This window comes from Callorhinus ursinus, unplaced genomic scaffold (genome assembly GCF_003265705.2).
Source record: "Callorhinus ursinus isolate GAN/ISIS: 27379988/994484 unplaced genomic scaffold, GSC_fseal_2.0 scaffold5, whole genome shotgun sequence".
Taxonomy (NCBI): Eukaryota; Metazoa; Chordata; class Mammalia; order Carnivora; family Otariidae; genus Callorhinus; species Callorhinus ursinus.
This window is the reverse complement of record NW_027397067.1, coordinates 75,997,682-76,023,594: the sequence shown is the minus strand read 5'-3', so window position 1 is coordinate 76,023,594 and position 25,913 is coordinate 75,997,682. Positions and strand designations below refer to the sequence as shown.

Genomic DNA, 25,913 nt, shown 5'->3' with positions numbered 1-25,913 from the left:
CGTAACTAAGATTCATAGAATCCTCAGAAAGATATACCAGCCCTTACTGTGCCCATTTTACAGATGAGGGAGGAAGAAGAGTGAACCACATAAGTTGGCAGAGTCAGTGAGTGATGACCAGCCCCTAGGTCCCAGCCACCTCCAAGTACCCCTTTAGTGCCTTCTTGTGCCAGAGCTGGGGCCCTCTGACTAGGGAATCCCCATTTCTTTGGGGCTCTTTACCCACACCAGCGCATGGCACCTCATGCCTCTGTCACCTGCACAAGGGGCTGGAGGCTGACCGAGTGGCCGTGGGGCATGAGAAGCCCAGAAGGACCCTGAGCTATTGGTGGATTTTGCTGCTTTGTTGCCTACTCGGAAGAGAAGCCCGTAGTTCAGGTCAGAGCTTCGAGGTAGCTGCCGAGTGTATGGAGGTCTTGGGTACCGGAGGGGCCAGGGAAGCCCCGCTGGGGTAAGGCAGGTGTGAGAGGTTACTTATATGTCCAAGCCTCCATGATGCGCCTAGAGTTCAGGCTCACACTCCCCTCCAGCAAAGATCGGCCACAGCTGAGGGGGCTTCAGCAACAGGCAGCAGCAGAGTGTATTTATATGTTATAGATAACTACTGATCCTGAGCTCCACCTTCATACCAGCCACTCATTCAGCCCCCAGACCGACCCTACGTGGTCAGTGCTGCCCTGTGTCCGTTGTGCAATAGGGGGACATGGAGGCTCCAAGAAGCTGAGTGACTTATCCACGACACATAACTACAAAGGGGCAGATGGAGGACAGCAACCCAGGCTTGCTGGGGGAGAAAACCTGCACTCCTATGAGATGGGCCTCCTTGAGGCTTGTAGGTTTGCTTTCTCAACTTGCAGGCTTTTGTCATCCTAGAGGTAGCCCACAGTCCATTCAAATCAGGTCAGCATGTGAAATCGGTCATCAGTGACCATATGTAGCAGGTGATGTGGGGCCAGGGGTCCCAAAGACTCTGAAGGCCCTGAGCCTATTCTTCAGGTACTCGTGTATGGGAGCTGAGGCTGGCTTGCAGGAGAACCAGGAGAAATTTACCAGACACAGATACGCCATGCAGGCCACTATGGCTGGCTTGCCCCACCACCACCCTGCAATCGCCATCAGCCTTCCCCTGAAGCTACACCACCCCAATTATCAGCAAATGCTAAGTAAAAGCTCTTGGACCCAGCTTCCTACCAGATTCAAATCCCTCGTGGCTATGTCTAAGGTTAAGTTCTCCTGACATAGGATGTAATGCAAGCATCTCATTTGGGAGCTAATCCGAGGAAACATTTATGGAGGAGAGAGACAGGGAAGGAAGGAAGCCAATGCGTGGTACAGCAGTGAGCAGTTGAAACTGAATCTCCCAGGGACCTCCGTGGCTCAGTGTGGAACACGCCTCAGAAATGTCCCCCAGAAGGGCAAGCTGGGGCATTTACACACCACTCCCTTGTCACTGATGAATGCTGCTCCAGAGATGCTTCTCTTTGATCCTGCCGGCCTGCCCTCTGCATCGGTGGACCGTGCTCATGGACCAGGGGAAGCTCTCAGGCAGAGTCCCACGTGCTGGAAACAAGGAGCCCCTATGTGAAAGATGAGTCTCGAGGGAACATGGATGGGGCCCCAAGAGTGTCTGTGGCAGTCTCCCCTGTAGAAATGCTGTAGCCACCTGGTGACCTGCCAACAGGGAGAGGTTCTGAGAGGCCTGGGTCATACCATAGCTCTGCTACTAACAAGCAGGTGGACCTTGCATGGGCTCCTTTCCTTCTCATCTTCTTTTTTTTTTTTTAATATTTATTTATTTATTTTTGAGAGAATGAGAGACCATGCGTGAGTGGGAGAGGGATCAGAAGGACAGAGAATCCAAAGCCGACTCTGTGCCCAGCAGGGAGACCAATTCCGGGCTCAGTCCCACAACCAAGAGATCATGGCCTGAGCCAAAACCAAGAATTGGATGCTTAATCAACTGAGCCATCTAGATGCCACTTTCCTTCTCATCTTTAATTGCTCCATCCAGAAATGGAGTAGAAGAGTCCCTATATACTTCTCAAGGTCTTGAGAAGAGTAAGTAAAATACTGCACGTGAAGTGTTTGACTTCTGGAGGGCGTTCGGTAAATGACAGCTGTTGGTATGATTTTTCTCAAACGTGGGCCACCTCATGTCTTGTAAACCACAAATCGTCTAGGAATTCGGAAAAGTGAAAGAGCTGTGTGACCTGGGGGATTATTATGGCTGAGAATCAGATGAACATTGGGACTGATATAAAATGAATGCATCAATGTCACAGAGAATTCGGAGGCGTGGAGTAGAACGTTCTCTAAGCCCGCCTTCCAGCAGGCTTCCTTACATGCATGGTCATGGTGCGATCAGCACACCAGGCCATTACCCATGCCAGTGTTTCTTACTGACCTTACAGCAGCATCACCTTTACACATGGCTACATTTACCTCTTCCTTCATTGTTAGACATTTTGATTCTTTTCAATTATTCATTATAACAAACAGCATCTGGATGAACATCTTCATGTATGTCACTGCTTTTTAAATTTCAGGGTAAGTCCTCAAATTGCATTTCTAGGAAGTGGAACAGCAGGGCCAGAGGGTATGAATGTTCTGGTGACTCTTGATAAATAGTATCAGCATGCCTTCCAAAGGGTTATAATGCATGACAGTGTCACCATCCGGCTATGACGGTACCGAGCTGGTCACTGTCTCACTCACCAGGACTATTATAGCTTAACTAAGTTAAGAAGTTAAAATAGTCACTTTGTCTCCTGTAAATTTGTTTGGTAACTGCTTTTATTGAGATACAATTCAAATACTATACAAACCCAACCATTTGAAGTGTACAACTCAGTGGTTTTCAGTATATTCGCAGAGTTTTGTAACCATCACCAAAAGCAATTTCAGGACATTTCATGGCCCCCAAAAGAAACTCTGCACTCTTTAAGTATCATTTTCCAAACCCTCACCCTCTCCAGCTCTAGGAAACCACAAATCTCCTCTCTATCTAGATTTACCCATTATGGACAGTTCGTATAAATGGAGTTATATAATGTGGGTCTTTACGAGTGCTTTCATTTGACATGTTTTCAGGGACCATCACAATGTAGCATTTTTAGCACTTCATTCCTTTTTATGATCAAATAATAATCCATTGTACGGATATACCATGTTACGTTCATCAGTTGATGGGCATTTGGGTAGCTTCCACCTTTGGCTATTGTGAATAATGTTGCCATGAATATTTGTGTACAAGTTTTTGTGTGGACATGTTTTCGTGTCTTTTGGGTAGACACCTAGGAGTACAATTGCTGGGTAAGATGGTACCTCTGTTTCACCCTTTGAGGAATGGCGAAGCTCCTTTTCAAAGTGGCTGCGCCATTTTACTTTCTCACCAGCAGCGTATGAGGGTACCAATTTCTCAACATCCTTGACAACACATTATTATTTGATTTTTTTTATTCTAGCCATCCTAGTGGGTGTGAAGTGATATTTCACTGTGGTTTGATTTGCATATTCCTGATGACTAATGATATTAAGCATCTTTTCATGTGCTTATTTAACATTTGTGTATCTTTGGAGAAATGTCTACTTACTCATTTTTAATTGGATTATTTGTTTTTTTTTTAAATATGAGAGCTCTTTATATATTTGGTCTAATGTTAATCTAATTTGATAAATTGTGAGATTGTGTATTTTTCAAGCATTTATTTACTGGTTATAATAAGTGAAAGAATTTGAATGGAGGCATGATAGTGAGGGTATCTTAAGTAACACCAAGAGCAAAGGGGAAGGCACCAATGTGGGCATTTGTATAAGGGGATAATCATTTAATGACTCATCTAAAAAATTTTTTTGAGCACATTTCCTATTCCATGAACTATATTATGACACAAAATAGTGCACATGACAGAAATAGTCTCTGTCTTTTTGGAACACACTTCTGAGAGAGATTTACAAAGTAAACAATAGGTGTTTATGAGTTGGGGTCCATGCCATCCTGGAAAACAAACAGGACACAGAGTTAGGCAATCCTATAGTGGGATCCCATTTCCAAAGTGATTCCTGGTGGGTGTTCCAGACGCTGACCCTGAGAGGAGCATTTGTTTTTTGTTTTTGTTTTAATAATTTTTTATTGTTATGTTAATCACCATACATTACATCATTAGTTTTTGATGTAGTGTTCCATGATTCATTGTTTGTGCATAACGCCCACTGCTCCACGCAGAACGTGCCCTCTTTAATACCCATCACCAGGCTAACCCATCCCCCCACCCCCTCCCCTCTAGAACCCTCAGTTTGTTTCTCAGAGTCCACCGTCTGAGAGGAGCATTTGTATTTTGAAGTATTCCCAGGACAACCTGGTAGTGGAGTGGGGAAGAGGGCAGTGGGACAGGTTGGCGAGGAAACCAAGCAAGTGGGTGAAATCAAGCAAAGTCCCAAAGAAGGGACAGTGGCTCCATCAACAGGGGAGCTCTGGAGACAGTGTAGGGCATAGCTTTCCAGATCAGCAACAGAAGAGCTTAAGTATTTACACTCTAGCACCCTTCTCCACTGTTAAGGGCTGTGCCTGGGGAGTATAAATGCCCAGGAATTTCAGCTCCCCTTGATTTCTGGCAAAGCAGCTTCTGGGAGACCAAGGGCAGCCTGCCAATGAAGAGACTCAGATGCTGGCTGTTGGTAATGAAAGCACACTCTGGAAGCCAATGTCCAAATGATGGAAGTGCCTGATCTGAGGTGATGTGAGCCCATGAGCATCACATGTATCTGCTGCAAATGGGCAAACCAAGGAAGGCTTCTCAGAGGAGGGGATATTTAAAGATGAGGGGGAGCAGAGGAGAGTCTAACCAGCAGAGGAAGCCAGGTACGTGAAAGTCAGGTGGACCGGGCTCAGGGTTATCCAGAAACTGAAAGAGCCGTGGACAGTGGCAGATTGGACATAGGCCTTCGTAAAGTCTGCTTTAGGCTTCTTGTTCTACAAAGGGGAGAGTCGGGTCAGGGAGGCTCAGACACCCTGAGCAACTTGCCCAGGTTTACATGGCCAGCAATGTCCCATAGAGCCCAGGGCAGATGTCAGGGCTGAGGTGCAGGAGCAATTGGGGGGTGCAGGATGCAGGTTAGACCCTTCTGTCTGTGGGCTGTTAAGGGACTGGACAGGCAACTCAGACAGGGTAGTGAAAGAGAATGAGCAGGAACACCCTGACCTCCATCTCTCCCACCCCTGACCCAGGGCGCCTCCTATGCTTGCTACAGCTCCTTCTCAGAGCAGAAAAGCCTCTCAAGTACATGGATGCAGCTGAACAGACACAGTTATAAATAAAGTGACAGATACCATAGCAACAGAGAAAACAAAATGAAACACATGATCTTATTGTAAAGGGCAAAACCTATGCTATATATACAACAAGTGAGCAATTCCTTCCTCTTTCCAGTGCTTTCCTACACAAATACTCCACACTTCACACGCAACAGGCCTGTTCCTCAACCAAAGCAATGCTAATGCAGAATTTAGACATGTCTTCGTACACATCTATTTGTGTGCTCAAGTATTTTGTTATATAAAAGTGCCTATAGTTCTGTTTATAGCGAGATGCATTAGATTATAGATGCACATATTATATATCTGCAAAATACTAAGATATCCGGGTGTAGGTTCTGCCGCAGATACATTTTTCAAAAAATGGCGGCAACAACATCTCAAATCCCGCATGTCTGCCTATGATGAGACTTTGACACTCCTATCCTTGACCCAGGAGGGTCTATGTCCCCTCCCCTTGAATCAGAAAGGGCTTATTACAGCATCATCCAACAGAGTCCCTGAAAGTGAAGCTGTGTGAGTTCTGTGGATAAACTGGAAAGACCAAGCAGCTTGCACCAGTTTCTCTTGGGACGCTGGCTCTGGGGAAAGCCTGGCCCCCACATAAAAAGTCCAATCCCCTGAGGGCATCATGCTGGAGAGGCCATGTATTGATGCTTCAGGTAAGCCACGGTTGAGCCCAGCCTTCTAGTCACACATACCAAGATGCCAGACATGTGAGGGAAACTATTTTGGATGCTCCAAAAGAGTGCATCCACCAGCCAGGAACCAGGAGTGACCTCAGGTGGTGCCACAGAGAGCAAAGATACAGCCCAGCCCTGCCCAATTTGGGACCCACCGAATTTGTGAGACCTAATAAAATGGTACTTGTTGAAGCCACTAAGTTTGGGTTTAGTTACTTACACCACACAAAATAACCACATAAATATCAAAATCGGCACCATCGACCGAGTGCCCAGCCTGTGATGTGCTTTATGCTGAGACTTGACATGCATTAGATTATAGAGGCACATATCATATATCTGCAAAATACAAAGATATATGGGTATAGGTTCTGCCTCATCTTTCATCCTCAAGTCAACGCCATAAAATAACCACCGTAATCTCCACTTTCCAGATGAGGATGCTGAGGCCGAGAGGGTTCAGGGACTTGTCCAACGTCTCAGGCAGGAGCCAAGAATGGGAGCTAGGTCCTCTCACTCCTGACCTCTAGGCTAGACTGTTTCTCTGCAAAGATTTAATTGGCATAGCCATTCAGCCTTTTTCTGTGTGGACTCACACCTCAGATATTTTTTTTTACGATTTTATTTATTTGACAGAGAGAGAGACAGTGAGAGAGGGAACACAAGCAGGGGGAGTGGGAGAGGGAGAAGCAGGCTTCCCCCTAAGCAGGGAGCCCGATGTGGGGTTTGATCCCAGGACCCCGGGATCATGACCTGAGCCAAAGGCAGATGCTTAACAACTGAGCCACCCAGATGCCCCAGCCTTAGAATTTTTTTTCAGGGCACCTGGGTGACTCAGTCAATTAAGCATCTGATTCTTGACTTCAGCTCAGGTCGTGATATCAGGGTCATGAGATTGAATCCCACGTTGGGCTCCATGCTGAGCAGGGAATCTGCTTGAGATTCTCTCTCCCTCTCCCTCTCTACCACTCTCATGCTCCCTCTTTCTCTCTCAAAAAAGAAAAAAAGAGAAAGAAAGAAAGAAAAAAAATTTTCAGAGAAATAGTTTCTATTATGCATACTCTCATGTAACTTGCCATTTTCAGTTAACATATTTGACTCATATGCATGAATCAATGCATACAAATCTGTATGACCATTGTCAATGTTCATGGCCCAACACATCAGATGGTTTACTAATACATTTAATTGATCCTCCTAGACATGGTTTTGTATGTTGATTAAATTGCTATTTTACTGTGACAAATGATGTTTTGGAGAATGGCTTTGTACAAGGATCTTTGTGCCCTGGTATCATTATTTTCATAGAACAAATACCTACACATCAATGGATTGAGCTCTGTCGAGGTTGTGCCTCAATTTCTACAATTGTGTATCTGAGCTCATATTTATCCAGGCCCTTGACAACATGGGGTCTCTCCATTGTTCTTAATTTCTGACATCAGCATCCTTCCAATAGTGGTTGAAAAGTCCTAGGGGAACTGGTGTGAGCACTACAGTGGAGACTCATCCTTCACTCTTCTCAGTGTTAAAACTCACATTTCGGGGGCTAGGTAATGGTCTGTGATCGATTTCAGACTGAGCTAGGGTTGAATCCCAGCCCTGAAACCTGCTGTTACTGTAGTCCTGATAAGTCACTTCATCTTTCTGAGCCAGTTTCCTTATCTGAAAAATGGGGATAAAAATAGAAGCTCCTCATAGGATTCGTGTAAGGATTTTATAGCAGGGTGCCAATAAAGGATGCAGCCTTCTATCAGACGCAAAATTAAATTATCACACAATATTATGCTGTGTCAGAGAAATGACTCTCAACCTATCAAAGCATAGAGCTTCCGAAGTTTTAGGAAAAGAAAAGCAGTTTCTGGTTTGGAAGCAGGTGGATCAAGTAGCATCCTTGGAGTTAACTTTCCCTGTTGGCCCTCCATAATTTTTGAAACTATCCCTGATATCCACCAAGCAGCTCTTGGGGTCCAAGGAGGCAGTAACCCTTCCAGCCAGTTTATGATATTTTGCAAATTGGAAAATTACAAAATAATATGAGTTTGATTACGACAAAGTCAGGGTTTGAGGATGGATATCATCTGTGTGAGCAAACTAAACCTCCTCATTCATGTCCCTGTGAACTGAACTGGAGCATCTCAGGCAAGTGTCTCTTCCTCTCTTGGGCAATCGCACTGAGGAGTTGAAAGTAGAAAGTCAAGGTGACAGGGAAAAGCATCCCCCTTGACCCCCCTGGGGCTATGTGTCCTCCTCATTTATTGGGATGGTCAGCCAGGAGTGCAGCTCTCATTAGGAGGAAGAGATCCGGGAAACTCTGCCCTCACCTTTCTAAGCTCCCTCCACATCCTTCCCCATTTCCTTCTTCCTCCTGGGACTGCTGGTGACTACTTAACCTTTGCCAAAAAAGACCCGAAATGTGGTTCCCTGAATTCTAGGCTACACAATCACAGCCGATTTCTCACTCCAAATCCCATTTACATCCAGGGTGTTGTCCAACAGAAACACCCAGGGGTCCTGTGCTGAGTAAGTGGTCAACATAAGGATCCTCTAAGGAAGGCAACTTGGACATTGAACCCATGGTGCCGACCTGCCTGGGCTTGCTGGGCAAGGCCTTTCATAGAATGATTACAGTTTCTGCCAAAATTAATTCAAACCCAAGGGTCTTTCTAAATGTGTCTTCCCATTTAAGGAGTCTAAAGAGTTAACAGAACAATAATATCAATGCCAGGCTTTCTCACCCAACGTCCAGACAACCTCATCCCCTGTACTAGCCCCCAGGGCCCAGTTCCTAATCCAGACCAATGCCACAGTCATCAAAGATGAGAAGCTTCTCAGGAGCATCTCTGGAGCATCTTAGGGCAGGCAGAGAAATACTTGGTTTCTGGAAGCCAACTAGTCTAAATTGTCTGGATCTGTCAACTGTGAATGAAGCACTCTCACATCAGAAGGTTAATTTTGGTGCCTTCTTAACCACATCTCCTCATACACACTCTCTTCTCTTTCAGGAGGTGGCCATTGAGCTATTTCTGTCTCCTTGTAAAGTTGAGACATTGTGGCGGTGACTTTATGTTGGACTGTTTTTTTACAGATGACCACCTGAGACTCTCCCCTTCCTCAGGCTGCATTCAGACCCTCTTGAAGTCCATGCCCTCTGCCAGTGCTGGGGTGATCCTGCCTCCCTCCAGTCCCTGGCGCCATGATGAGCGTAAGCTCTGTCCAGTGCCATGTGCCCGAGCTTCAGTAGCTGCTGCTCCTGCCTGTGGCTGTGGCTTCATTTTCGTCTGTGAAGCTGGCTTTTTGTTGCAGCTGGAGAAGCATCCTCAGCAGATTCCCAAGGTAGAGATGCACTCAAGACTTCTGGAGTTCCGACACTGCCGGCCGTGTGAATTCCGATCACTGTGCCCTGGCCTCGCCCCCAGAGCTTTGCTTTCCCCTGGCTCTGCAATTATTGGGGCCTGGGTAATTGGTAGGACTCAGCAGCAGCTAAAGTGTTCCCTCCATCATATATTTCCCTGCAGTCATGGCATGTGCCCCTGATGGTGCACTTTCACTATGTTTCTAAACTAATTTCAAAATCCCTTGGCTGAGTCTTTAACATTTTTTTATTATGTTAATCACCATACAGTACATCATTGGTTTTTGATGTGGTGATCCACGATCCATTGTTTTCGTATAACACCTGGCGCTCCATGCAGTATGTGCCCTCCTTAATACCCATCACCGGGCTAACCCATCCCCCCACCCTCCTCCCCTCTAGAACCCTCAGTTTGTTTCTCAGAGTCCATAGTCTTTCATGCTTTGTCTCTCCCTCCGATTTCCCCCCCTTCATTTTTCCCTTCCTTCTCCTAATGTCCTCCAAGCTATTCCTTATGTTCTACAAATAAGTGAAACCATATGATCATTGAGTCTTTAACATTTTAACTTATTTCTTAAATAGGCTCCTTTCCTTTTCTGCCCCCTTGGCTGAGTCCCTTCTTTCTTCTTTTCATTTGCTGTCTTACTGACAAGAGAATTTGTTTTTCTAACACATAAAATCTAGATTTTACTGTGTGAGTATAGCACAGCAATGGATGTCATCAAGAAGAGCTGCCGCTTCCAGAAGCCTCTGTGCAAAGCTTGACCACCTGCGTCCCTCTCAGCTATACATCCTCCCCTAGGAATTGTTCCTCCATCAGGCCAACCTCTAGCTCATGCCTCCACTTCATCTATCTCTCTCTCTCTCTTTTTTTTTTTTTTTTAGATTTTATTTATTTATTTGAGAGAGAGAGAGAGCAAGCAGGGGGAGTGGCGGAGGGAAAGGGAAAAGCAGACTCCCCACTGAGCAGGGACCCCACCCCCCCGCCGACATGGGGATTGATCCCGAGATGCTGAGATCATGACCCGAGCCAAAGGCAGATGCTTAACAAACTGAGCCACCCAGGTGCCCCTCGAAGTCATCTCTTATTACTCACCTGTTCCCCTGTCTTCCATGGGTTCCAAGTCCATAGATTATTTGAGTGTGCCTGCTCAGAGCACGTTTTTCTACACTGCTTCCCTTGGGCTTACGTAATACTGCCAGCCTTCTCAGGTAAACCCTTTCAAATCTGTCTAGGTGTGTGTGACCAGGTCAAATAGTCACATATGCTCCCGGAGTCCAAGGAGGGGTTGTCCAGGTGTTCCAATTACAGTGTCCACCTGTGGCTTTGAGATTGAACTTCTGCATATTTTCTGGGCCTGGAGGTATCACCCGAATCTGCTCTCCCAATTCCTGACTCTGTCTCACTCTATTAGATTCATTTGGCCCCCATCATTATTTTATGACCCAGCCACCACTAAAGCACTTCTTTCCTGTTGGCTCCATCGCTCAGGATGGTTGGGCACAGGCCCCTCTTCGCTCCCTTTCCACACCAGGCCATCTTGTCCCCCAGGATCTTACTTACCTTCTCGGCTGTCTGGGCCCAAATCTCAGCCCCTACAAAGGAGACTAGGCTTCTCCCCAGGCTTCATCACCCTGACCCCATCTGAAGCACATTTTTAGCCAGTATAATTCTCCTGCAGTTTTTTAGGCAAACCATAATTTAGAAAGCGAGCTCTAGACACAGAACTTTTAAACATCTTTCTTGTCCATCTGATTTGTAAAACTTACAACACTGTTTTTTCATTCAACATGAGAAATGGACCCACACCTGTCATGTCATGTAGGACCCTGCAACTTCCTCTGTCCCTGATGCCATCCACACCTTGTGCTGGATGGAGTGGCAGCCAGGGTCCCTGGACCCTCAGGTCGTGGCCTGACCCACTGTGTCTGTGTCAGGGAAAACTGGTTCTAAGCACAGGAGGTTGATCCACTCAGGCCCATTTTAAGGTCTAACTTTCATACCCTGGTGCCTCTGAGCCCACGTGGAATGTAGCCGCTTTTCAATTTTAAGTCCTGGCTTACAACCCTCCCTGAGAAACACAGTAAAAGAAGCAGAAAATTATTCCTCCCACTTCCAACTAAAAAGACCATAAACTGAAACTCTGCCATTCTGACTAGACCTTCCCCGGGCCTAAAAGACTCTTCCTCCTGTAAGCTGATGCTTGCCTCAGTGGTACTTGCTCAAGTCAGAATCAGACAGCAAAACCCAAGGAGCAGGCTCCCCTGTGGTCTGGGCATGGTGTTGTTTAACAGACCCTCAAGCAGTCACAGTGGAAATGCTACAGACCACAGGCAAAACCCCTGCAGGACGAGAGCTTCTCAAAGCACTGTGGCCAAGCTGGACACAACGTCTCTCTGTGCTATTCTGGGCTCCAAATGCCGATTGCAATGCCAATGTCTGAGGGTTCAAGGCAAACCCTTTAATATGTGGGACTTTCAGGGGATAATAAAAAACAGCTATGTACCCTCAGGGTTTGGAATAAATTGAGAAATGACACATAGAAGTAGAAAAATGGAAATAAAATATCAGCTCTATAACTGAACTGGCTTCGGGTGAGCCACCATGAACTGAGCTTCCCACCGGCCCTCCTCTGCCACATTGAATGTGGCCAGCTCAGCCTTCAGGCCTCCCCACTGCAGGGGTGGAGGCGCCGGCTACTTCGCTGAATTTATCACATGGGTAAGCAGATGTGGGTCTCTTGAGGCTGCCAGGGGTCTCAGCGACATCTCCCCATCTCACTCATCAGAGCACTGAGTTCCCCTCCTGAGTTCCCTTGGGGAAGCGTTTGGGGTTGGGGAAGGGTCAGAACGACGCCTCAAGTAGAAACTCAAAGACTCAGAGCAAGTGTCCCAGCACCTGTCCCAAGGGACTGTTCTGTCTTCAGTGCTCTAGTTTATGCCTGGCTAAAACTCCAGTTTTGTGCTCAGAGTTCAGCTGAGCCACAAGGAATGTTCCCAAAGCCTCCAATAAATTGTAAGGTGAGCAAGGGGCAAAGAAACAAAAAGAATTCAGGAAATATATGAAAACTTTCTGATTTACATGCCTGCACGTCTGCTCAAACCACCTTTGTCCCGCTGCATTCTGCCAGAGAGGTATCTGTACCTAGTTCCGAAGAGTTGGTCTACCTCCTTGGGAAGATCAAGAAGATGGATAAACCGGGGGACGGGGGGTGGAAGAGCAGTCATCCGGGACAGAGCAAGAATAGCAGAGCTCAGAAGCAGGGAAAATTCTAGTGGGGTCTCATCGGGATTGGATATGGGCAGAAAGAGGAGGGAGCAGGGTTTCAGGTGGATGACTAATATCGGCTAGAGCAGAGGGCTTGCTTTCATTGGCCAGGGCAGGCATAACAGTGGGTTTGTTCGACTTGTTTAGAGAATCTTTGTTTGATAGATGAAGAAATGGAGAACTGTGGAGGTAAAGGAAGTTAACCAAAGTCACATAGGAGCTGAGCTGGGATTCGGACCCCATCTCCTGACTCCTAAGCCCTTGTTCCTTAGTAACAGGAGGCATGTTTTGACCAAACTGGGCAAAGTCCCCATGACTCTTCCATATCTCTCTGTCACACAGAGAGGTGCAGGGGCAGCCTTGGTCCCCTGAAATACTCCCTAACTGACATGCAAATCATTTCCCACCCCAACCTTGAGTGGCATCCCATGTGCTTAAAGAACACATGCGTATATACACAAATACTCCCCCATGTTTGGAGTAGGTAAGAATTCTTTTGGCATAAACTAGAAGGGAATAAACAAATATATGACATATCACATCATCAGTAATGGGAAGGCAAATTCTAAGTTGGATTGAAGAACAAAATCTTAGAACAGAAAGCAAAACCACTTGAAGAAAATGTCATAAAAACAGCATCCACCCACTGCTTGCTGCTTCCACCCTCCTTCCTTGTCAGCTCCGGCCAGCTGGTATCTCTCTTAGCTCCACCTGCCACAGCTTCAAGGCCTGTTTGCAATTCTCTGTCAAATTCTTCCCTCAGTCCCTCAGCCCTGTGCCTGAGAGACTGTAAGTCCTCGACACTGCTCTTTTCCTGATATTCATCTCACTGACTTTCCTTGTTATTCATACCTTAAGTTTAAATATCACTTTCTCCGAGTGGACATCAGTGCCTGTCCAGAAATATTCTATGACCTAGTATTCTACAGTTTGGGGAGGGGGACATAGAAAAGTGACAGTCCCCAGGGGTCAACATAATTGCCCTATGTCAGGTACTTCTCCATCACTGACACTGTTGCTGAAATGGTGTGAGGGGGATGATCATCACCATATTCAAGGACATTCTTACGAGCGGTCCAGGATCCATAATGCACTGACACAGATTTGAGCTGGACGAACATCTATGCTCATGAGTGTTAATGCATTCATTCCAACCTAGACAGAGGCTTCCTGTGGTGTGTTCCAACTATGATCAGAGGCTCAGAAGATAGACTTACTTTTGACCCAGTGTTGAGAGGGATAGATCAGATGTTTGACAGCTGTAGCAAAATTCTAAGGGATAGCATCAGACTATAATTATGGACTCACACTAGCAGGATTACATTTAATGGGGAAATAAGGTTAACCCTTATGAATAGAGACACAAAAAATTGATGGCACAGGTAAGGGACAGGGATACATGGTTTAACAGCAACCTATATGAGAAGTATTTAAAGTTTTTTTAAATCGTATAGGTTGGAAAATTATTTTTCAAAAATTTTACCAATATACATCTCCACCAACTTCAGGACTTTTGACCCGATAGAATATTCTGGAACGTTCTCCTAAGTAAATAATAATAGACATTGACAGAGATATGTATATATAAAAGTACTAAATTAGTGCAGCTTGAAAATAGTGAAAAATGGAAATAGTCTTTATGTCTAATAACAGAAATATTCAATGGGATATTATGCATTCACCAAATGTGATTTTGCATACTGACAGCATAATCTTTCCATTTTACAATGCTGTCTTCTAACTCAAGGTATGCCTCTAATGGCAATATTTTAGGCTTCATGGAAAAACTGCAGGGAAAATTAAGGGGTAAATCATATCAGTCAGTCAATCACTTCCTCGAGCTCTAAGGCCTCCCTTGAAGTGCCCCAGTGTTTCTGAAGGAGACAAGGAAAGGGCATTTGAGTGTAAGTGGAGTCTTGGATCAAACTTCAGCCACCTGGGTAGGGTACCACCTGACTCTCATAAATGTTGGGCTAACCATGTCATTTCCATGGTGAGCGACTCTCAGGAAGAAACATGCTCTGAGACATCATCTCCTTTAATATTTATTCCTCAAATTTCTGCAATATAGAAATCACTTAAGAAACTGTCAGTTTTCTAGACACTATTATTTGCAGCTTGCATCAATAAAGCAGTGCACCTGTCATTTTCTCTATATCCATTCGCAACCTTGCTGCAGATCAGGTTCTCCACTTTCCTCCCGATCTCTCCTGTGGTCATATGTGGGCTCACTTATGGGAAAGGAGGTTAGAGTGATAAACTCCAGTTGCATCGTCTGCTTCAATTCCCAGGCATATAAGGTAAATGGAGACCAAGAAGGCATCAAGCCTCTATTGACAAAACACCAACAAATTCTTGGACCAGGGCCAACTAAGAGATGCGTTCAATCATAGGACAAAGCTTACAGGTACAAGAATCAGAATATTTTCCAGGTGAAAATGAGAGGTTTGGAGTCATCTACTTTGAGGTTGGCTACAGAACTTCCGAGGCATGGTTAAGAGCAGAGGCGTAGGGTCAGGCTAGGACTTGCTTGAATCCAAGCTCTGCCACTCAGCTGTGTAGCTTTTGATGAGAACCATACCAGCAGTGGGCAAGCCCCAAGTAGAAATATGGGAGAGATGGGGGTGACATATTGAGAGTTCGGTAGGAAAATCCCTATTTTGGTAAGGGGAACCTCAAGTCTCCCATGGTAGAGCCATTGCTCACCGATGAGTCCCATTCTGCTGCCCTTTGGCTGTGGAGCTATTTCCACTGGGATGTCCAACTTGTCTCATTCCTCCATGGAACACCACCACTCTGCATTATTTTTCAGTCCATCTCCACTATCATACTTATCTGTTTTGTGCCCCATTTCCTAAAAGCCTCAATTACTAGTAAAAACCAAGAAATCATTGATTTCTCACTCATTCATCCCACAAACACTTACTGAATACCCACCATGTGCCAGACATTGTGCTCAGGTGCTAAAGAAATAAGATGAATCAGGCACGGTCCCGGTCCTGTATGGTCTGACAGCTATGTAAACACAAAGGTATAAGGGTGTGTGAGTGTGTGGGGGTGGGTGGGTACAGGCAGAGTGGAGCATAAAGAAGCAGGGGAAGTGGTGGTTGTCAGGAAAGTCATCATTTAGGAAGGGAAGCATGAGCACACCTTTCTCCCCAGCAGATTCTGAACTCTTGGCGGTGGCGGGGGGGGGGGCGGGAATACGTATGTTTGTCTTGTTCAACATTGTGCCCCTGGTGCCTAGTATACACCTTGACATAGAGTAGATGGTTGGTAAATATTTGTTTAACAAATACATGAATCTTCAAAGACAAGGAAGTGTTTCCCCGGCAGGACAGAGAAGGAAGGAAGGGCAGAGATCATCTTGGGCAGAAAGAGATGTATTTTCAAAGGCATAAGGAAACTCTGGAGTATTTGGAAATCATTGAGGGGTTCAAGGTAACCTGCCAATGAGGTATGATGCTGGTGATAAAACAGTGATCCATAAAGCTGAGGACATGACCATGAATTCTGTGCTGTGTTGAAGTGATCAAATTTTACCCTGAGAACAATGGTATCTATGAAAAAATTTAACCAAGGAAGAGAAATGATCAACTCTGCATTTTCAGAAGAGGCACAGAGATAGCAGGTTGCCCTTTGGGTAGGAAGGTGGGAAACCATTTTGGGAGGGCCTGGTAATAGGGATGAGATTGGAAGGAGGTGAGAGTGTGAACTGACCTAACAGCAGTGGGGTTGGAGCGATGCAAAAGGTTGACTAGACTTCGGCCTTGTATGGGATCAAGAGAATGGCAGGAGCCAGCAGTCATTCCTCAGACAATTGTGGATGTCTGCTCTGATACTGAGGATAGAACTCTGGGTGGATAGACAAGGATCCTCTTCTTGGGGAGAAGACTGCCTGGTCTGGGCTCCAGTCGACACACAGCAGGTGTCTGCTAAGTTCTACGTCCAGGGAGACTCAGCGAGTGTGAGAGCAATGAGCAGGGACACCCAACCCAATCTCTGCAGGTCAGACTTCCTGCAGGGGGCCAAACTACACCTTCAGCCTATAAGATGGGAAAATGTCCAGGAACAGAGGTGTTGAGAGAAAGGAAGATACAGGTGTCCCCACAGCGGCGGAGGTGAGGAAAAGCACAGAGTGTTTGAAAAACTGAAAGAAGTTGGCTATGCTGACTGTGAGGAGGGGCCGATGGAAATCGAGGCTGTAGGGACATGTGGGGACTGTTCCCAAAGGGTCTTCCTTGAAGGCAGGCTGAAAAGTATGGGTTTCATCCTAGGCTCATTGGGAAGCCACTGAAATGTCCTGAAGTGACAGGATCAGATTTGTATTCCGGATCCATCGTTTTGCTGCTGTGAGAAGGATGTGCTGGGAAGGCTCGAGACAGGGCTGGTGGCTGGACAGTGCTCTGGATGACCGAGGACAGAGGTCTGGGTTAGGCTCACAGCCCGGAGAAGGCACAGAAGTGTGGGGCGGCGGGGGCATTTCCACTGCAGCATCAGTAGAAGCTGGCGATCAATAAGCTGCCGGGGAAAAGGAAAAAAGGCACAATTGAAGGCCAGGTTTTGAGAAGGAATAGTGGATGATGAATAGTGGTGACTTCCTCCAAGCCGGGCATCCTGGAGGAAGCTCCAGTTCTGTTGAGTGTGAGTGTGTCTGTGCATGTGCACGGATATGTCTCTGTGGGCATGAACACGTGGGTACATATGGAACAGGGACCCCACAGTGTTTATTTGAGGACAATTTGAATTTGAAGCCATCAAGTTGCCTGAATCAGGAGCTTCAGCCCAGACTGGAGACATAGCTTCATGAGCCACTGAGACAGAGACAGGTGGGTCCATGACAGGGGATGAGACCCGCTGGAGTGGAGTGAGAATAAAGGACCAGGCATTGGAAGGAGATGGAGATAGAGAGGTTGACTCATGACAAACCCTATGAAGAATCTGGAATTCCTGGCCTTTGACTTTTCCCTTGATCACGTCCATTATAGTACCCTTGAAAGGGCCTGAACATCAGTGGTCCTCATCCTTGATAAGGGGGGGGGGGGAAGGAGTATGAGCTCAGGGTGTAAATTGGTGAGAAAAGTTACTTTTACAATGTTCCAAGGGATGAAATTCAGAGATTTGTGTCACTTTTTCAAAGCATAACAGCAGTTACTGCCAGTTTCAGGGGTCTCACGGAAGGCTCAGAAACTCTAGTCGGGGGTATCTTCTGCTCCCCCTCCCCCACAGATTCAGGGCCAGGGGATGGGAGTGTAGGGAGGAATGGCTCAAAGGAAACACACAGGCACATGGCACCAGCCTGAAGTTCTGGGAAGAAAGGTCTTCGAGAAAAGTTTGTATCTTGGCTCCACTTCTTGCTTTTTTTTCAGTATGACTCAATTTTGGTGAGAAATCAGCGTTTTGGCTGCTCCTCAAGAACAGAGCCTGTTGTCGATGAGAACTCGGGACAGTGTGCTCTCCTTCTCTCTGAAGACCCGCTGTCCTCTCTTCCCAAATCCGTCTGCTCTGGCTCAGGAAAGAACACTGAGCCCAACACGTATGTGTCAGATATGTGGCTCCATGTCTGCGACAGCCAGCCATCTGCAGGAAGCCGGGGCTGCCAACTTATCACCAGCAGGGAAATCCATTTCACATCCTCTCCTACTTACCAGTGGCAAGTTCTCTTTGTTCCAATTAAGCTTTCCGGGGGTGGGGAGGGGGGCAGGGAGAGGGGCTTATGACCAAGAGAGCCATATTTGCAAAGTTAGGGTTAAAAATTCTTATTTCACAAATTATGCCCTTTGTGTGACAGGTGAGTATTTGCTGAGGATAAAGTCCACAGGTCAGGGGGGTGAGAAGAAATTTCATAAGGTGGGGCTTTCACCCTGGGAATTTAAAACTTGATGAAGTCTGATGTCAGGGATTCTGGCATAATTGGTGGAAGCCATGGCCTGGGCATCAGGATATTTTTAAAGTTCCTCTAGGTGATTTTAGTGTGCAATCAAGTTTGAAAGCCACTGGCTGGGGAAAGTGCTTCTCACACTTAAATTTGCATTCACCCACCCATCCATCCATATGCATATTTTGGCAAATGTTCAACAATAATTTTTTTTTTTTTTTTTTTTTTTTTACGCAAGGGAGTCTGCTAATGTTCCTTGTTCAATAGTTAAACACAAAGAATGTATAAAAGAAATAAACCTCTCTTGGCTGGGTGAAAAGTGTAAGTTCTAAGATCAATCAGAAAAACATGCTTTAAAGATCAAAGACACAGAAACAATGCCACGTTTGCCTCTACTTCCCCATCAGCCTTAGCATCGACGTGCATATCCTTCTTTGTTTATTACGAACCAGAGTCACTCAGAAATGAAATGCCTTGCTCAGGACAGAGCTCAGGTTGGAGTTTCCCTGGGCTGGATGGCCGGGGGGGGGGGGGCGGGGGGAATCAGAGGAAGGAAAGAGTACTAACTCCTCTGGGGCAGTCCCAAGGTAGGGCCCTGCTGAGAGATAATATTGACTAGATGGTTCTACAGAGACCTGCCAAAAATAGGATCAGAGATGATAGAGATGGACAAGGCTTAGCCAGACAATCATTTTGTATTGCTCACTGGTCCAAAATTGTTCCCTGAGATGTGCTTTCCAGCTATTTGTCCAGATTTCTATGATCTTAACAGATTGTTCCTGGGTAGAAAATAGCTTGCCTTCCCCAAGGTCTGACAACCCTTAATTCGTCCTCGTTAATTCTTTTGTAGCCTGTGTGGATTCCAGAGGGAAACACACTTATCTGGCTGTCTGGTCCAGTGGCTGATTTCCTCAGCATTGCCCAGGAAGCTGTACTCATGGAATCTTAATGCACAGAATGGCTGGAGGCAGACACATTCACTTCTCGTGGGTGCTCAGCCTTTGGAACAGAGCAAAGCCATGCTGACAATGTCTCCAAGGAATGGCCAGTCCACGTGGTTTCACCCACAGAAGTTGGGAGCCCACGGACAAGGGATGGTAAAGGCAGACACGAGCCTTGTGGGGGCCGAGGATTTTGCAGCAACCCGTGGTTGTGAGGCAGGTGCTGCCCCTACCTCCATTCCTCCCCTCTCCGGCCAACCACAGACGTCTTTATATGTTTCCTAACAATCCCTAAGATCTTCATTTTCAAAAGTTGCCTGCTTAATCACTTTGACGGCTGAGACAGAGAAACGGAAAGCTTGCCCTTGCTCTATCACTAACCAGTGACCAGGCTTGGCCAAGCCCCTTCTCCACTCTGTCCCACTGTGGGCTCATCTCCACCGTGAGAAGGGACATAGAGGAGAGGCAGGAGGGGTCCCAGAAAGTGATGACAAGCACAGACTGCATTCACGCCAGCGTGGCTCCTTAGGAGCGTAGGTGACTTCTGGGAGTTTCTCAACCTCACTTTTCCCATCTGTACAATGAGGATCTCCATCACAGCCACTTCGTAAGGTTGTTGCAAAGATTAAATGCATCAAGATGTGTAAAGTGCTTAGAACAATGCCTCGCCTGTGGAAAGCGCAATGCAAACACTTGCTATTTTTAAGAACAGAGGATCCCTATTTAAGTAAGTTTCCTCCTAGATTTAAAGAAATGAGTCTTCACCTTAGTGAATATTTTTGGCTGCCCACTCAGTGTTCATTTCCCTATTTTCCCTTTCCCCAAATCCCCTAAATATCCTTTGGAGAAACACCCTCAAACCTCCTTCTGTGTGACAATGGAGCAGTTATAGGACCACATAGGCTCTACTCCAATGACAGGGCAATAGTTCATTCAGTGAATCTGTTTAAAATAAACTACAAAAAGAAAAAAAGAAAAATTTGGCCAAAGCATTCAGAGTGAGCTTGAAAAAATCCCTCCCTCCACCTTTTATTGGGTTGTTTCTAATGCACTTTATGAGATGTGCCACATCAGAAAAGATCCTTCTGTTCTCGCCAGCAACCTCACTTTGTTACGCTTTCAAAAAAACATGAAACCAAACTCTGGATGCACAGGATTTCTCAAGGACATAATGATGACTGCTTTCATTCATAAAGCAACTTATAAAGGGAGTCCATATCCATTCACTGATTTTATTCTAACAATAGCATTCAGAGGTCCCATTTTTAGGAGAAAAAACTGAGCCTCTGGATGATAGCCGGAGATTCTTGGAAGCCTAGTGGGCCATCTTGCTGGAGGGCAGTGGTGTGGCTGTAATCTGCAATCGTGACTTCTCACCCCAGCAGAGCATCCCTCCTTTTGCTGAAACACTCTCTTCTTTGGATTCCCAAGAAATCCATGCTCTTCTGCTTCTCCTCCTCACCATGACCACTCCTTCTCTAGCCCTTTGCTCAATCTTGTTTCCTTTTCCAGTTTCTAAAGTCGAGGGCCCAGGACTATGTTGTCCCTCTTCTCCCTGTGCACTCTTTCACTTGATGAACCCACTTAGTCCCAAGGCTTTTTGTGCTGCCTACTTGCTGGCAGATGTGTTTATTGTCAGTATTCTCATTAGAATGTAAATTTCAGGACAGCAAGACTTCAACCGTTCTATTCAAGTCTGTATCTGCAGAGTCTAAAACAGTGCCTGGATTTCATTTACTTTGGATATATGCCCAGAGGTGAGATAATGAGATTGCTGGATCATATGATAGTTCCCTATTTTTAACTTTGTGAGGAATTCCTAAACTATTTTACACAATGGCCACCCCAATTTACATTCCTACCAATAATGTCCAAGGGTTTCCTCCTTTATTCCACATCCTCACCAACATTTATCTTGTGTCTTTTTGGCAATAACCATATAAATATAAATATATATAATTTTTCATATATATATGAGATATTGCTCAGCCTTAAAAAGAAGAAAATCCTGTCATTTTCAACAACATGGGGAACATCATACTAAGTGAGATAATCCAGACACAGAAACACAAATCCTGCATGATCTCTTTCACATATGGAATCTCCAAACATAGAACTCACTAAAGCAGAGAGTAGAATAATGATTTCTAGGGTCTAGAGGGTGGGGGAAATGGGGAGATAGATATTGGTCGAAGGCACTCAATAAATGTGGGGAGAGTAAATGAATGCATAATTACAAATACAAAGCACTTGTTCCAAAATGCTTTGTTTCTGAGATGGGCTGTGTAGACCAAGGCTTCTCAACCACAGCACGGGTTTCCATTTGGGGCTGGATAGTTCTTTCTCTGCAGGGAGCTGTCCTGTGCACTGCAGGATGTTTAGCAGCATCCCTAGCTTTTACCTGCTAGATGCTAATAGAAACCCCCAAATGTGACAACAAAACATCTCTCCAGTTATTACCGAATAGCTCTGGGAGTGCAGAATTACCCCTATTGAGAACCACTGGGGTAGTGGAGAGATCTGTTTACTGTCAACAAAAGATCAGGGTTCCAGTTTCAGCCATGTGCTATGTCAGTTACCTCTCTGAGCCTCTACTTCCACATCTGTAACTAAGAGTTAGAATACCTACCCAATAATGCTGTTGTGAGGATTACGTGCTTAGTGTATCCCGAGATAACCAGTGTGGTGTCCAGTTAATGCTCATCTCCGTCCTGGCTCTGGGACCCATCTGCCTTGTCAAGGTCTCATTCCTCGTTTTGAGCCCCGCCTGCTCTCTGGATTTTGTCTCACTATTCTTGCCTGTTCTCAAGGACTTGGATCCTCTCTCTTTGTCCCCAGTGCCTGGGTTCTTGCTACCTGAGTCTTTTGGGCTTCCTCCTTCAGTCATCCCTCCAGGCCCTGAACATGTCTCCATTCTGTGTCCCACATCTCGTTCTAGAAGGACAGCCCCATCTCTGTTTTCCTCCTTGGCTTTCTCCATACCTGAGCCCATCCGGTCCCGTCACCCTTCCAGCCACCTGAACCAAACTGGAGTTACTCTTACACCGGCAGCTCATGCTGCACCCACAGCTGTGCAGATGGCAAGCAAACCACCATCCCTGGCATTAATTCCATCATCTTCAAAGACACACTAAGACAATGACCTTCCGGGCTCCAGGCTTCTCAGCTCAGAAATTAGAGAAGATCAGTTCACAGTTAGCTGGATTTGCCTTTCCCACTGGCTGTGAGGTAAATATCTATTTCCCTTCCTAGAAACCATGGAACTTGAAGTCTCCTTTCTATTTCAATATTGTATGTCCAGGTTTCAAGCATAGGAGTGAGAGAACAATGAAGGGTTAAGCAGTTTAAAAGTTAAGGGTTAAGACCAGTTAAGGGTTGAAATTGAGAACTCCTCAGTCAGAATGATGGCTGCCTCCTCTGTCCCCATCTGGTTGCTTTCTGGTGATGAAGATGTAGTGATTAGGGTCCTGGTTTAGGGGACAGACAGATTGTAGGGAATCACCACTATGCCGCTCACTAACATGAGTATTGCAGACTTAGGTGATACAGAAGAACCAGAATGATGAGGAGAAACTGACCAGGGAGTTTAATACATGGTGTTTGTCAACTGGGTTCTGCATGGGTGAGCCGTGATGAGGAGCGAGGACTTTGGAGCAAGACAGCCTGGTCTGGAGTCAGCTGGGTCCCGTATCTAGTAGAGTATCTGCCACAAAATAAGTGTTCACATAATAACCACTTAATGAAGTTGTTTTAACGTATATGCTTTTTTTTTTAAGATTTTAATTATTTATTTGACAGAGAGAGCGAAAGACAACAAGCAGGAGGCACAGTAGAAGGAGAGGGAGAAGCAAGCCCCGCACTGAGCAGGGAGCCCGATGTGGGGCTCAATCCCAGACCCTGAGATCATGACCTGAGCCGAAGGCAGATGCTTAACCATCTAAGCCACCCAGGCGCCCCTGTTTTAATGTATTTGAATCCTAATTATATCACTTACAAGCAATGGTTTTACTTCCCTGAGACTAAGATTTATTAACCTGTAAAATGGGAATAATAATGAGGAAGAAACAAATGAATATAATTAAGGAAAGCGACCGAGTCCCTGGCACACGCACAGCTTGTGTATCATGCGTCGTAGATTTTACTGCTGCCAAGTTTCTGTTTTACCTTGGGCTAACTGGCATTGCTGTTTGGGAATATGGTTAATAAATATTCCTGGGTGTTGACAGTCACATCCTATGGCACATTGGGCTGGCTTTCAGGGTACCAAAGCTAGAAGAAACAGTGGTGGGTGTGGGATCAACAGTGGGGTACAAATCAGACCAACTCTAAAGCCCGCAAACTGTGCAACATGGAGCAAGTCACCTGACCTTTTGGATCCTTCATGTCTCCTTGTGTATGGAATAGTTGTGATGAAGGGTCTTTTCCATTTCTGAAAATCTCTCAGTAGGACTAATTGCCCTTGAAGTGTCCCTCTATTCTTAAGAGTGAATGATTAGAAGATAAGGCGTATCTCTCTAAATATTGGCCAGTAAAACTTTAGTGTGCTTGGGAGGCAAGAGTAGAACTGGGAAGGGAGTGACCATGAGGGGAGGGGAGGGGAAATGCAGGAACGCATGCTGATCATCTACCAAACCAACAGTATGGGAGTCAGTCTTCACACATTTTACATCTTCCATCCCAAAATCCCTGTCAGAATTGTGCTCTTAGTTCTGCTTTCCTGATAAGAAAGCTAAAATGGGAAGCTGTGAATTACCTTGCATAGTGTCACGGGAGGGAAAACCCTTTTGTGCTCCCATTGCTGGCCCTTCCTCCACCCAGCGTCTCTGGTCTGCTACAGCCTGAACCGCACACTCAACAGGGGTCACTGTTATCTGGGTCTCCTTTCGGCAGCCATGATGCTGAAAATCAGATCATTTTATTTCACTGAAGAAGCCTAGACTGGTCCTGAGGGAAAAATGCAATCTTAGCACAACTTCCAAGGCCCCATGTGGTCTGCCTCCCCTGCCCCGTAGCCAACCGCACCTTCCACTGGTACCCTTCACTCTGGTTACAGAGCACCTTCTCTGTAAACTGCCTCCCGCAGGTAAGATGTGTCCCTGCCCCTTGCTTGTCATATAGGAGGGTTAGACTCACCATAATCAGCCAGTCACACAGGTTACCTGTCTGTCCAGGGGTCTATCATCTACCTCTCACCCGGCTCCTCATCTGTCCCTTAACAATAGCTAACATTAATTAATCGCTAAAGTTCAAGGCAGTATTCTAACCCCTTTAAATAATTTTGTTTCAGGGATGTCTGGCTAGCTCATTCGGTAGAGCATGCGACTCTTGATCTTGAGTCATGAGCTCGAGCCCCATGTTGGGCATAGAGCTTACTTAAAAAACAAAACAAAAAGAAACAAAAACAATTTCAGGGCACCTGCGTGGCATAGCTGGTTAATCATCCCACTCTTGGTTTTGGCTCCAGTCATGATCTCAGGGTCATGAGACTGAGCCCTGCATCAGGTTCTGCACTCAGTGGGGAGTCTGCTTGGAGTTTCTCTCTCCCTCTCCCTCTGTCCTCCCCCCTCCCCCCAACTTGTGTGCTCTCTCTCTAATAAATAAATTTTTTAAAAAATAATAAACAATTTTGTTTCACTCAAAACCTTCCCACAAGCCTATGACATAGGCATGTTTATTTCTACTGTCCAGATGAGAAAGCCACCTCATAGAGAGTTTAAGTGACTTGCCCAAGGTCAGAAGTAGCGGGGTCAGGGTCCCTCCCCACCCAGTGTGCATAACAACCCCTGTACAGATGAACCCCTCCTGCTTCATGTTATCTGAAACATCTTTCTGGATGCTGTTTCCTTGGCATAGAAGGTCTGCCTCTTGTCATCAGGCTCACATCTGCTCATTCTCTCATTTGCCAAGCAATTATTGGGCCTGCTATTGTGCCAGCCACTCCGGAGTCTGATTCTACAGAGATAAACAGACAGGACCTCTGTCCCCTGGTGCTGACCATCCAGAGGCAAGGTGCACATGCAAATACCCACAGAATGGGTGAGATGCTTGGCATCATGGGGTGTGCATGAAAAGGATGCAAAAAAAAAAAGAAACAAAGCCTGCCTGTTTCATAAAACATTACCATTTTTTCAGTATAAAAATACCATATAGAATATATATTTTTAGCCTAGGATCAGTTTCAATTGTTAACAGATCAGCAATCTGAAAGCCTCTAGTTATTTTTCTCAGTGCAATAACTTCTGTCTTCCCATCTCTTCCGATCTTTCTCCCCTCCCCCTACCCCCACCCTTTTCCCCCTAACCTCTTTCCTTCCTAATCATCCCTCAGAGATGATATGAATGCCTCCTTTACTTCCTCCATGCCAGGCACTGTGCCCATTGCTCATCCTTCAAAATTCAGTTCAGGCCCTCCTCCAGAAGACCCTTCTTGAACTGTAAGGTTCCTCAGAAAATTGAGTAAGGTCCCCTTCTTTCC

The 25,913-nt window shown here is 45.9% G+C and overlaps 2 long non-coding RNA genes across 2 annotated transcripts in view; one reads left to right on the top strand and one right to left on the bottom strand.

Moving 5' to 3' along the window:
* The window catches only part of LOC141372856 (uncharacterized), a 61,178-nt gene extending 48,640 nt beyond the window's left edge, over window positions 1-12,538 (bottom strand). The window contains exon 1 of the long non-coding RNA XR_012378368.1: window positions 12,435-12,538. This is a non-coding gene — a long non-coding RNA (uncharacterized lncRNA). The remainder of the gene's footprint in view (window positions 1-12,434) is intronic.
* LOC141372854 (uncharacterized) overlaps window positions 1-18,228 on the top strand; it is a 93,421-nt gene extending 75,193 nt beyond the window's left edge. The window contains exon 4 of the long non-coding RNA XR_012378364.1: window positions 17,990-18,228. This is a non-coding gene — a long non-coding RNA (uncharacterized lncRNA). The remainder of the gene's footprint in view (window positions 1-17,989) is intronic.
* Window positions 18,229-25,913: the final 7,685 nt, after the last annotated feature.